Source organism: Cephus cinctus, unplaced genomic scaffold, assembly GCF_000341935.2.
Source record: "Cephus cinctus unplaced genomic scaffold, Ccin1 Ccin1_scaffold1310, whole genome shotgun sequence".
In the NCBI taxonomy this organism is placed as follows: Eukaryota; Metazoa; Arthropoda; class Insecta; order Hymenoptera; family Cephidae; genus Cephus; species Cephus cinctus.
This window is the reverse complement of record NW_014333737.1, coordinates 331946-346356: the sequence shown is the minus strand read 5'-3', so window position 1 is coordinate 346356 and position 14411 is coordinate 331946. Positions and strand designations below refer to the sequence as shown.

At 43.4% G+C, this 14411-nt stretch overlaps 1 protein-coding gene across 1 annotated transcript in view; it reads right to left on the bottom strand.

Annotated features, from left to right (window-relative positions):
• LOC107272894 overlaps positions 1-14411 on the bottom strand; it is a 52710-nt gene that overhangs the window by 36723 nt on the left and 1576 nt on the right. The gene's annotated exons all lie outside the window — the stretch shown is intronic.

Sequence of the window (14411 nt, the reverse complement as noted above, 5' to 3'; positions counted from 1 at the left end):
CCCCCCCTCTCGCTCTCTCTCTCTTGGTTCAGTAACGCCGCGACGCATCGTACAGGCGCCGCTGGGTCTATTTGCCGGGGGAGAAAGTAGCTTGCTCGCTCACCGACTGCTTTCCCAGTCCACTGACTCTCCGCGTTGCTTTCTCTATTTCCTTTCTTTTCTGTTTACACTAGGAAATGTAACCATCCCTGTCTATCTCTATTTCTCTCTTTCTGTTTTTACCATCGTACAGCCTTGGACTCCTTGTCGCGTAAATGTCATATGTCGTGAACTCGCTTACCTAGTGTACTAGTAATCTCTCGAAATTCATCGCTCCAACTTCAATGTCTCTTTCTCTCATGTTCCTCTGCTTTTCCATTTTTCCATCAGACCTGGCGCGCGGTCATTAACGACTCCGCGTCCTCTTTCTCATAACTGCGATCACAATAAACAACAATCTATATCGCGGGTCTCCTCGGCTTTTTTCATTATGCAACAATGCACCAAAAATGCCTCTGACGAATCTTCACCGAATAAACAGGGCGCGAACCCGAGAGTTCATATCAGACGCGACCGACACGACCGACGCGCTCCGTCGCGGCGCTCATTCCCTCAAACTTTCTTTCTATTTTCTTCCTTCGTCTTTGACTTTTATATAGGTATAATATATATATACATATATTATGTATACATTCCACTTCACCGTTTTTCCTCCGACGTATATATTTCTATGCGCTTTCTCAGACTTTCTCCGAAATCGATGAGAGTGAAAAAAATGAAAAAAAAAAAAAAAGGAAAAGGATCCAAGGCACACAGGAGTGGGATGGTGGATGACGGCTGATCCTCGAAATTTTCACCCCGTAGATACGCAACGTCAGGGAGCTACAGTCTTTCTTGCAATCCCATCATTGGAAATCGCATTTGTCGCTTGATCTAGGATTATGCATAACGACCCAGGCAGATCCATTTCGCAATTTTTCGCCACGCACGTCCCCGGGGGACCTTGAGAAAACACAAGACCCGAGGTTGTCAGCAAGGATAAAAAAACAAAAGGGAAACAGTCCCTTCAGACCCTCCGACGTAATTTTCACCCTTCATAAACAAGATTTTAATTTTGCCCGGGCAACACCAAGATATTGTTCTGGCAAATCTTATGAATAACGAAGCACTTTCGGTAATTATCCCTTGGGCTATTCTCATCACACGATGTGTTTCGTCCGTATTCCCTTATCAGCGTGTGTGCGTAGCTACATAAATATCCAGAGGGAGTTGCGTCTTTTCATTCTTTCTTCAAACAGCCGACATAGGATATATCTGCATGTATACATATATATATATACTTACGTCTAGCCAGTAAATAAATGATAGCCCCTACTTAATTTTGTACTTAATAATCGGCCAACCACTCAATGTAAATGGCCTTAAAGAGTATCTAGGTACCGACTCAACGCATACGATGTATTTCCCAAGTATAAGAGTCACAGCTGTATATATCTGGTATGTCCTACGGGGCACCATGGATATCAGATATTTGTGCAGTGTTTATATTCAGCACCAACCCCTTCTTCGAGATACATATTCACTATAAATACATTGGATTATGTATTTGATAAATTTCTACGAGGTAATACCTTAGCAAGATATATATCCTTAAAAAATTTACATGTCGACCACGCCGCACCCATTGGAAACTGATTGTAAAGCCGCCGTCAAGTTTACCCTCGTGGCTGAAATTCAAGTGCTTGAATGGCACTGAGAGACACGCATAGCTGTCTGACAGAAGAACCCTCGACGGAAATGGATCCCTTTGCAGGTGCCGCGATGTGAAACGTCCGTTATACATGTTACCGTTTGGATACAACGTGTTTCAAAGCTATTAGATTGCTATTGAACATTTATATTTATTTTTTTTCTCACACACGTGTGGCTACGGTCCACGATTACCAACACATCGGAATCCATCTGGAGGCGATACTACATCTATTTGCTCTCAAGGATACTTTTCGAAGAGTGAATTCGCGCGCACTTGGGAGATAGTTCGAGACGTCGAATATGGCGGATGTACTTTCTTTCATGTCGATTCTTAAGGTATTTCGTAACATTTCACGGGGTTCTAACTGCGAAACGGACGGCTGTATTGGCAGCCCGTGACGTTGCCGGAGTATCGGTGGGAGGCGAAAAAAAAAAAAAAAGTGAAAAGGAATATAATAAAAGAAGAGCTACGGAATCTCGTACGTTTTCTTTTATCCCGAGCACGCCCGTGTCAACGATTTCATCCAATTCTCAAAGGGCACGAAAAGTTGCCCGCATATCGTCATGGAAATCCCTTTCGTTCGAGAACATTTCCCTGGTGATATCCTTTTGCCAGGATTGCGAATACGAATATCCAAACTTCCAAGATAACATTAGTTTTCGTATAAATTAAGTCTGCGAGCGAGAATGTCTCATTAGAATACTAAGAAAATGACGTGTCTCCGATGAATCCAAAATGTGAACGCGTAACGGCGAGGTAAAGTTTCATTAGGAAAATTTCAAATTTACGAGAAAACGTCGACGGTGCATATACGAAATATGTAAAAGTGTATAAAATGACAAAATTACATAACGTAAGGTATTAAATACATAAAAAAGAAGCTTTACAAACGAAAATTGTAAAATAACGAGATGGCTTTCGCTTGTCGTGTCTTTGTCGTCTTCACGTGTACGCGCGTAGCTCGGAGTGAGATTAAAATTTAATAACGTAATGGATTCCCGCTGCAGAATAACCGCATATGTAACGCACAGTATTTCTCAGACATGGCATGCAACAGGAGACACACGAACGGCCCATGATATACATATATCTTCTCACATATGTGTATTATGCCAGAAAGGGGATGTAGCGGCTAAAAGAAATACATGTAATTGTCTTACAGGCTCAGCCAGGGGTGAAACAAAGGAGGGTGCGTTCTTGCGTAGACGTTTATTTAATTTGCTAGCGGTGAAAGTCTTGAGGTGAAAGAAAAAGAAGGAAGGGAAAAAAGTTCGCGCAAGAGACAACAGTCACGTGTGTCTGGCACGTGGACGTGAATCCTCCTGAGAGAAAGGACCGTTCGGGGTTACGGTGGAAAGTACAGTAGATAAGAGCAGCGTTAACGAACGTCAGGATCCCAGGTCGTAAGACGCAATGAACCCAGATACGTATTACGGTTTCCAGCAGAAGATGCACGGAGTCCTTACAGGTGAGTCGAGGTAGGCAGGTGGCAAGAAAAAAAAAAAGAGAGAAAGGAAGACAATAAAAAAGACCGTAGCAAGTGATAAAATTTTCAAAACTGTATAAACGGAACGCGCGTGTTAACGAAGTGCCCGTAAGTGGAGAAGCAGCTTATTTCGGTAACACTGCAAGCCGATTTATTTTCAACTGCATCCTGACAGAATACGAGTTTACCCTTGCCACTGTGTATACAGATATACGTGTATACATATGAAAATTGAGTAGCCATCTAGCTTGTGCAGAAAAAAGCGTAAACCGAGAAAAGTACTGAAATCAAAAGTTTTTTTTTTTTATCGCGTTCGCTATCCCATTCATTTATATGTATTGTTCGATTCAGAGTTCGCGGGTCAAACCCGTAAATGAAATAAAGCCAGAATGAGAAAACTTTAGCGAGACAGTCGATAGCTCGTGCGAGTTTGTGAAATCATGTAACGCGAATATCGGCATTATTTTAGTGGGAGGATTTCGCGCGATCGAGTCAGACAGCGTTGTGCGAATTCTCGAGGTTGCAGAATTTGCAGGAGAGAGGAGGCGTGAGGCAAAGTAGCGCAGGTGTTAGCTGAATGTACGTGAATAGGTATATGTGACCGTATAGGCGTATACGTATATAGTTGAGTGTACAAGTACTAAAGGCAGAAATACGAGGAAAGTCCTAAGCGAAGTGTTCGTTACGGTAAAGGAGGAATGCTTAATTAGCTTTTGCCGCGTAGATGGAAATAATACACGAGGCTAAATGGAGTAAGAAATTAGTGGAGTTTATACAGCAAATACGTTTCGCTGCTCTCGATACACTTTACAGGCTATTTGTTGTTCCATCGATCGTACCAGACATGCAGAATATTCCGACAGGTACGTCATAAGTACAGAAACAGCGTGGCACATTTATACGCGAGGATTTTCGTCCCGCGAGAGAAGAGAAAAAAAGCAGATTGCAAGGTGTCTTAAAATGATTGGTTTTTGTAATATTTGTAAGTACTGTTTCAATTAAATTAATACGTCCCGCGAAACATTTTTCATATATCGAACGTTAGCGTGTAGTGAAAACAAAATTGCGCTTTGATATAGGAAAAAAAGGAGAGATAAAAAAATGAAATTTAAATTGACGCGACTCGATCACATCAATAATCCATTGTCGTGTGCGATTGCGTTTAGTCGCAGCGAGATACAGTCGAGTATAGAAAACGTATATCCAGCAGACGCTTCGCTATTGAATATGCTCGAAGCACGTGTGAGAGGAACGTGTGTAATGTGACACTGTGGAGAATGCCGTTTACGGGCAGTGCCGATAGGAAAAGAGAAAAAAGATTTGGCACGGGAGCGAGCGAGAGAGAGAAGACAGAACGGCATTAGGAAAAGAAGGAAGGAAGTAGGGAGGGATTGGTGGTAGGAAAAATCGTCCTACGTGGACAGTGATTTTTTCCGTGTGGAAATCGCCTGCGGAAATTCGAAATCCGTTTCCCGAAGCTCCGGCGACAAATTGCTTCGCGCACGAAGGCAGACGGGCTTTATCCATTGATCCCATGCTAACATCCGGTTCTTCGGGGATCCGCCGGTCAGTTTTAATTAATCAAAGGGAGCTTACGCGACTCTTTCCCAAAGTCCCACAAGGCCAGGTCGCTAACGGCGTATCCATGTAATCGTACGCAAAGTCTGACCGTGATCGAAGCATGTGAAAATAGGCGAGGAAAAGATATAAAAAGGAGGAAGGAAGGAAGGAAGGAAGAAAGGGCGAGTATCCACGGGGAAGAAAAATATTTTCTTCCGGACGTGCGCCTCCGGCTTTTTCCCAGTTATTCATCACTCTGCCGGCGCTGCAGCGGCAAGAAGGCTTTTCCAGCCGTTGGAAGTGCTTCTTGTTTCGTGATGTTACGTCAAGGACCGGAAGTGCCAGGACTGTTCTAGGTCTCTAAGCCGCGATACCGGATAGCCTGCATCGATTACAGTCTCACCGCGACGTACATAGACGTTCACTTGAATGGGCGTGAGCCATTGTGGCTGTCGCGATACTCCTATAAAATACTTGGCGTATACGTCGCTTTGATGGGAACGCCGATAAAACAGAATTCTTAGCGATACCCAGAACTTCCGTTTGACTGCCGAGCGAGGCAAAGAAACGAGGAGCAGAAAAGGACACCGAGGACCGTTCAGAAAGGAAAAAACAAAATATAAAGAAACGCCCTTGGGGCCAGCGAATTCTCACGAGTCGACGGTACTCGGTAAATATAAAGTACAATGTCTCCGGATCTTACGGCTCGGGCGACAATCTCTCGTTACAACGAATCCAGTCCGTTTTACTCTCCGCCAGAGGATATACAGCGAAGGGGGGTGCGAAAAAGTTTCCTCACAACTCAGTGGGTGGGATTGCAGTGTGTGCAGCAGCAGCAGCTACTAACAGCAGGAGGCAGACGTGTACTCAGTCACCCTTTAACCTCCGGTTCAGAGCACCGCTTCACTACTCGACCTCTTCAATTAACTCGAAGATCCATAACATAATGCGGCGCTGGAAGAGGTTTGGCAATTTCTAGGTAAAATGGACATCATTTGTCACGTGTTGTACGGTGACAGGAGTGTGGCTAATATATATCGTTTGCGAAGGATCGCGCACCAGTTTCTAAGCGACTGCCAATCGTATATTCGCACTACAGAGAGCAGCACCGTCGGCGACGGCCTCCTTTATGCACGAGCAACTTCTCTCTTAAACTGTGATGTTTACGATCGTCGATAAACTAACCAAAATCCATGCTCGCTTTATCCGTCCCTCTTTTCCTTTCGTTCTCGCGGGATATCCAGTGATCCTTTTTCTATTTTACTCCATTCTCATCTCTCTCTCTGTCTTCGTCCCTCTCGTGCTTTCGGTATTAGGGAGCGATGGCACGGTAGGGCAAGTGCCACGCCCCAGGCTACCTCGAACTAACAATAAGACAATAAAATATCGAATAACCGAAGCTCGGTACGAGGATAGTAAATCCGAGGGTAGAGAGAGGCACCTTTGCTTACGGTCCTGCTTCACGAGGAGGAAATACTGCTTAATCGAGGTAGGAGTAATCTCACTGGAAACTACAGAAGCATCCGGTGGCACTCGAAAAGTCGATCCTAGAGGCGAACGGCTGATAGTACCCACTACGGGTTAGAGGAAATAATTGATAAGCACGAGCATCGCCGGTAAATATAAGTAAGGACGGAACACGCCCAGGGCTAATTATGGGTAAGTAATTAAGGTCCGTACTTTGTAAGAGCGTTAATAAGCAATCGAAATTTCGGACGGGTTGCCAGAGGCCCGAGTAATCTAATAGAGATTCCGTCGGGTATTTGCTATAGGTTTTCGATCTTGAGGGGTTTCGCTGGTGGCAAGTCGGTAATTATTGTACTTGCCAACTGGCGCCAGTTATCTGACAGCCCTGCGCCTGGCTGTTGCAGCTCAAACTTGACTGGTCGGGACGCTCGAAGGCAGCAGACTGCCGAAGCCTGCTGGACGCGGAACAAAAAGGCCTGCCAAAAGAACACGTGCGTGAAGACCCCGAACATTGAATTAACGAAATTCTTGGGATAATTCAGGGTCCATTGTCAAACCCTTTGCCGTGTCTTGATTGTTCGGCACTCTGTGACTTAATACCAGCCGTTCCCTAGCGATTGTATCGGTTGTTACGTTCTCGTTCAATTTCCTGTGATGATACTAATTATTATCCGGCTATTCTCTTACGTCCAGCACCGTAATACGTAACAAGAAGGAAAAGAGCTGAAAACAAGTCCCCTCGACTATACCCTCAGGTATAGCAGCTACGACGTGATGAAATGTCCTTAGAGCCTACATATTTTTATAACCTGTCAACGAGATTGGACATTGATTTGTGACTCGACGAGTAAGGGTTCGCGTTATATGTATGTATATAAGTATATACCCCTATCGATGTTGTGACATTGTTATTTGTTTCGGTATAAAGTTGAAAGCTCCGGAAAAGAAAATCAACTCCCCTGGAAGCAGCTGATTACGAATTCAATAGGAGGCAGCTTCTACTGGGAAAACAATCTACCGGGATAATAGAGTAAAAGACAGTTTTCGTGCTGCCGCCTTCGCGCTCGAGTCGCGAAAACAAACGAAAGATTAGTCGCTCTAATCCTCGAGCTCCACGAAATTACGTCGACGTATTTATGTAAACCGTGTGTTGTTAGCTTGTATCACGGTAAATCATTCTCCCCAGATTTGCCATCTGTGTTTGTCCGGAAGAGTAAGTAGTCGGGGCGTGTCGTACAGCCCGCGTCACATCTGGAAGATTAAAAATCATCTCGTAAATTCCAGCGCGCGACGCCACGACCGCCACCGTCGCCGTTACAACCGGCAATATAGCAACGGCAGCGGCAGCAGCAGCAACAACACTATACTCGTCGTCGCCAATCCTGCCGTCACGTACGACCCCATCAACGAGCAAAGCTGACGGGCTTGAGACTCTCTTCATTTTTTGCTCGGAGCCGGGTAAAACGAAGTGGACGAAGCAAGGGCGATGAGAATCAGACAAACAGCGGGAGTAGGCTAGATAATAAAAAGTGAAAATAACGTCCAGTCACCGTTAACGCCACCGGTAACGTAACCTGACTCCAGTTTTGAACGGCGACTCGTTTCAATGTTCTTTGTTCACTCTTAACTGAATACAAAATCAAATTGAAGAAACAGAGGCGGTATTTAAAAAAAAAGTCTCATTCATCTCCTGCTCACTTGTTTACATACCTATAAATATTTTAACGCGTAATCTTCAATCGCTTTCAGCGTAAAGTCAAACTACGAAAGAGGCATCCATTGTTCTACCGTACAGTTCGAGCACTGGGTGTACGAGATAGATTCGAAGAGCGTTCAAAGTTATTAAAGAATAAAGCACGTAATTTTTTTTGTTCCAACTTCAGTCTACAAAGCTTTTACTTGCTTTAAATCGAGTATAAGTAAAGAGAAGAAGTTATTGTATGGTATACGCTGCGTCGATAGACATGATATATTTAATTAACTTGTACGTTTTAAACGGTCGTCGGGTTATCACGCGTTATCAAGTACTATCGCGTCAGGCAGACGTCGATTTGCTAACGTGGCATTCACGAGTTCGTTTAATTTTCTACTCTCCCCGTATACTCTATCTCGGGGACCGACTCGTAATCGCAGTCGTTGCAATCTTCCTGGAATGTCCGCCACTGTCGTTACGTGTGTTCGTTTAATTTTTCTACGTCCGCGTACGCGTGTATGCACATTCTACATATGCACGTCATTCGGTCACAAGGGTAGTTCGTTCAGTTGGCGGACGTCAGAGTTGGATAGAAATAATTTTTTTTTTTTTTTTTTTTTTTTTTTTTTTTTTTTTTTTTTTTTTTTTTTTTTTTTTTTTTTTTTTTTTTTTTTTAAAGTTGGTTACATTGTCTATTTCGAGATGAAAGCTTAGGGTAGGCAAAGAATCGAGGTCGTAGTTCTATAACGTATGGCAGCTGGGGATGGTATATGTATATAGTATAGAGGATGAGAGAAATCGGCTTGAGCGATATGGGAACTATTTTCTGATGCGCGGGGTGTATCTTTCTTCTTCCTTTTTTTCCCCCTTTTTTTTAGTTCATATCCTTGAAAGCCGATGCCATCGTATATGGACTATCGCGACTAGATGATCTGTGCGCGAGACATCTTTTCCCCTATCGTGGGCATCTAGTATCTTTTTTTTTTTTCCATTTTTTACCTCAAAAAGGAAAACGAACGTACGCCGCTTGTACTGTCTCTAATTGGCGTATAAATTACAAACTTCGTCCGTGAATCTTTTGGATCGTCTATTTCACGCGTATCCGTGGTACTGCGTTGGAGAGGGATGGACTCGCGGTGGTTGAGCACGTGAACTCGTGGGGTTATGGGATTTGCTAAATTTCCCATAGGCACGAGCGCAACTGTACTGGGGTTGACTAATTTTTGCATAACATAGCCTAATAAGAGCTAATGAATGAAACGTTGTAGCTACCCCCCCAATGTTGGCCAAATTGGATTTACACCACTTGTCCTACCCTCTACGTCCCACCTTTTCCCACTCGCTGATCCCTATATTCGTATTACCTCTGTCGCAACTCTTGTTTTACCTCTCCTCTCTCTCTCTCTCTCTCTCTCTCTCTCTCTCTCTCTCTCTCGTTTCTTTACACATCCCCTTCCGATTCTCTTATTCCTCCGCATTCTCATTTCTCTTTATCACGATCTACATATACGTTCACTCTCGCTTACCAACCGCACCCTTTTCCCCGATCCATATACTCGGCCAGCCTTGTATTTACATACTGTATAATCTCCCGCTTGTTCGATTCCACAAATTTTCACTGATTCTTCTGTATGACATTAATAACGCCACCGATTTACATCGACATAAAAGCCGGAGAGTTTTACACATTTTCTATTAACGGAACGAAAAGCGGACCGAGGGGACTTACTGTACGATATCAGGAAGTCGGATGAATCACGAACCACTTAGGTTAAAAACATCGTAGCGCACGAAGCATATCGGATCGATAGTTAAACTTCATTGAATTGCGTGTTATAAAGGAGCACAGAAAATCAATTACTCCCAAGAGGAAAAGAATGTCCTGTACCGCGTGTACGCCAGAAGCTCGTTCGTTTTTTGCCTTCAGGAAAAATTTATATACGTATATGCTTATGTACTAAAATATATAGTCACATTAAGAGCCCATGTGAACTGTAGAAATTAATGCAACACGAGCTGAACGAGATACGATTGGGTGTTCGACCCTCTGGCTCCATACCGTCATCCCTTTAATCGTAGAGAAGGGGTCGATTCGTTCAACGACCCTCTTGCGAAACTCAAATAAATTCACAAGAATCCCAGGAAATTTTTGAAGCCCACTTCGTGAACCAAACGAATTGAGCTTATTATTCGTTCGGGCAGCCGATTACGTAAAGCCGAGAAAGTGCCGAATAAATAATTCGATCCTTGACGTCGACTAAGTATTTCAATCGGCGCTTTGTCGACGAGTCAACGTGAACTTAGTAAAAGTGATTATAGCCTTTTTTAAATATTTTGACAGACAGGTAGACAAGCGAATTAAATAATCGTGCACATTGCAGAAAAGTGCATTGCTGGGTATGTCTGTAAATCGGTGAGATTTTCAAATTAATTCGGCGCTTTTCGCAAATGTAACTTCGTTTAATTCTCGAAGCATTTTTCAAGTAACGAACGATACAGCACAATGATAATCAAGCGCGTCCCGAGGAGTACGGTAATCACTGTAAATTTCAATTTCATTAAACCCAACCGCTTTGCAGTTGGCTTCTCCAGGGTCGCTTTCAGATCCACCCTCATTGAGTAATAAGTGTAGTAATTAATGCGGAGAAGATTAATTACCGTAAAGGGTAACAAAATGTTTAGACCCCAAGTTTTCCCTCAAGGCCACCAACGTTTCCGTCAAGTTATGCATTAATTCTGAAGTAAGCGCGAGCGAACCCGATACTTGCTTTAAGACGAAGCTATCGTGACGCTTGATATATTTTCATCGTAATACTAAAATAATAGGAGCCACGTTCGGACAACTTATTTTCCATAATTATCTCGTGAAATATACATATATATATACATACAGACTAAGCCGACTGCCCACCTCGTTAGATATTTTCTTATTCGCTTAATTCCCTCGCTATTTGTTCACGGCGTTGAAATGGAAAAAATTTGTTACGCAAATGCGCCTACGTCATCGTTACGAACTTTCGGTTAGAAGTTAATGTCAAATTAGCGATCGGTAAGGGGAACGAATTCGTGAAAATTAAAGCAGAAATATACATGTACATGGAACATTTGAGTCCTATTGAATTTTTCATAGTGCCCAATGACATCGTAAAGCAAAGAGCGACAGAGAGGAAAGGAAGAAAGAAGCAGTTTTACCGATAACCAAAACCAGCACGATATAGAAATTTGAGTACAGCAAAATACCACCTCATTACGTGAAACAAGGATAGCCGTTGTAAAACGTAAAGAAAAAAACGAATGGTCATCAACTGCGCTTAAGTATCGATAAAAATATTTTTTTTCGAAAACGAAAAAATTCCAGAGACGTATAGCACGAGTAAAAAAAAAAGGGTCCACTCCACCATTTCCGAGGTACGTTCTTGTATATACGACGGATCATTTATTATTGCTTTCGCGCCAGTTGGAATTGTGTATTATTAAAACATCTTCGCCCCCAGTTTACATCTTCTCTTTACGCGAACGTTTCTAAAATTATCCCAACTCCTTTACCCTAAGGTCCACTTGCGTATTTCCACCCCTGCCGCGTCGCGACGTTCACACTAGCGTATTATGTTTGGTCCGTATGTTCCCGACCGGGTGGCTGAGTGCATCCACATTGTTCCGTGATGTATCCTTACGTGGAGAATGTTTATAAAATGCAGTAGAAGGATGAAGAGAGACAGCTATAGTTCAAGACGCCTCGTTAGGACGTACCTAGTACATCGTGAGGCACCGGTCAAACGTAACGGGACGCCGAGCGTCGTTCCTTGTCGAAAAAGAATGTGGAATAGGAAAAAGTGACGTAGGACCTTAAAACTCGGCGTATTTGAAATAAACGAAGTCTTGAAATATTTAGTGTAAGATATTTCGTGAGATATGAGACCTTTTGAGCCGCCGACCAACCACTGAAAGGCGAACGTTCTTTATACGGACTTAAAGAGACGCGTTGATATACATATTCTATATATCCCGTTCTCTCTCTCTCTCGTTCACTTGGCCATTTGCTCGTCACGTCCTTTACTTACGTCTACCCATAATTCCTACACTCGTTCAAAGTTTTAGCACAGATTTCATATTCCATATACTGTATTTAAGATTGTTCATTCTTGTCTCTCTCATGCTTCCCTTTCGTTTTTTTTGTTTCATCTCTCTCTCACCACTCGGCTCCCTATGTCAATACACGTAGCACCTCTCTCTTCTTCGGAGTGGTTAATATTGCTTACGCATAATGGAGCCGCGTCTCTTCAATTTATTCTTAGACACTCGAGTACGTACGCGACGCGCGTAATTCTTCGGGAGAACTTGTCGCGAGTATAGAGACGGACTTTACTTTCTGGGATGAATCTCAGTCATGGATCACAACGAGAATCTCTTTAAATTTACCCCCGTACCTTCCTTTGCTGCCCGCTTCGTTCGTTCGACACGCAAATTGACAAAAGTCTCTCGTTGCTTTTGGGTTTAACGTGGCCCCTATTTTTCTCGTATAATTCGACAAGAGTATAGTGTACCCGGTTGACGGTATACCCGCGTGGAAATCTGAGAATGCCAAGGTTCATTCAAAAGCGTCGTATTGTTTTTACTCCGTTTCTCTCTCTCTCTCTCTCTCTCTCCCCCTTTACAGAGCTTTGAACGCACAGGATAGAAATCTGCAGAACATGGAACGCATTCAGCAATCTACGTCGACTTTCCTCGGCTAATGCGAGATGAAATTACAGAACCCAACGTACCCGACAGCGAGGCCATTCTCAAAAGGACAGAGCCTTATTCACTTGTGCTTGTTTTCGCAACCAACTGCCAGACGAGACGAACGTTCATCCCCGCAGAATCCGGTCTCGTACGAAACGTCTCGGTTACATTAGGTACTCTGTGTAAATCTAAATCATCCATAGCCGGAGGTTTCCTCTGCTCTTCCTTAGGCCCCGTATCGCAAGCGTACGCGTTAACGAGCTTTAGCTAATTAACTTGCCGCGATACAGCTGACCTTAAAGTGCAGAGCCAGCTCCGTGAGATCTGCTGCAAAACGTTTTCCAATGGCCGAACGACACCAATGACTTTTCCAAAATATCCTTTTCCCAGCATCTTCTCGATATTCCCAAGTAAAGTCGCTCGCGCGACTCTACCATCTGTGCCGAATATTTTCCTCTCGCTATCCGCGTTCCCCCCGTGGCACTTTTCTTAGCTGGAAATTCCACCTGATGTTATCGGATCGCGAGTTCGCCAGCTGCTATTGGCAGATCTGTTACCCCGTTACATTGTTATTATTCTACTCTGGCAAAAAGCTTGTTACACACTGATTACGGCTACACACCTAGGTGGTTATTCGATGTTTAATTTTTTCCCACTGCCTTTTTCTTTCCTGTTTTCTTTCGTCTAAAGACGCTCTTACGTAGGCGTAGCCTGACTCTCTGGAGGCGCGGCGGATATTTCATTCCCGGCCACGAAGAAAAAGGCCGAAGGTATCACGGGGGTGGATGATGTCGAAAAGAATACAGACAGGGCGAAGGAATAAAAAGAAAAACAAAGAATACTACCTACTTCGTATACTCCTCGAATCCAGTGGCGGACGACAAAGGGCGCGGAATTAGACGGCTTTGCTGGAGGCTTCTGGAGTTTCGCATCGGTAATCAAAAGATTCCGAGTGGGTCGAATAGGGCAAAGCTTTGAGAAAACCGCTAGGTAGGAGGAAAAGGGAGAGTGAGAGGGACAGTTTCCCGATTTAAATTCCCATGACTGCTAAGAGAGAGGAGAGAGAGAGTTCATAAAGAAAGAGAGAGAGAGAGAGTGTGAACCAAAAGTAAGTCTATGGAGAATCAAATACTAATGCACTACTTATAGAGATTTCTAACGGGTTGGGCAAGTCTGTTTGATGAACGAATTCTTAATAGGAAGACATCGAGCGCAAACGGTTAAAGAGCTTCGTAGAAGAGCTCACGAAGAATTAATCTCAAGCCGAGTCTCCGTTACCGCATCGCTTTTTACGAAATTGAAATACGAATGCCACGTGCTGTTGTTTTCGCAGGATAATCGTTTTATGCTGCGTTTAACAAACTTGAGGCATTCTCTCGATAGGGCAACACGATTCTTTAACTTCTTCGTTCTTCCTTCTTCTATGGAAGTTGCGAGAACTGAAACGAGCACAGCTCATGGGTTTGGTAGGGGGGCAGGGGGGTTGTGTGAACTTTTTTTACTATCTCGAATGGTAATAAAAAATCAACTACCTTTGAACCCATTTGACATTGACGAGACGTATACATATACTCACGTACATATTAAGGAGTTTCTTTGTCTGTATACATATACGCAAAAGCACACGTGTTATTGTAGATGAGTGATGAAAATACTTTGGCGACTGCTCCACAATATGCAGGTTTACGGGGCATGAAAATTCACGGGATCCGTTAGAATGCGAACATTAATAAAAAAAAAAAAAAAAAAAA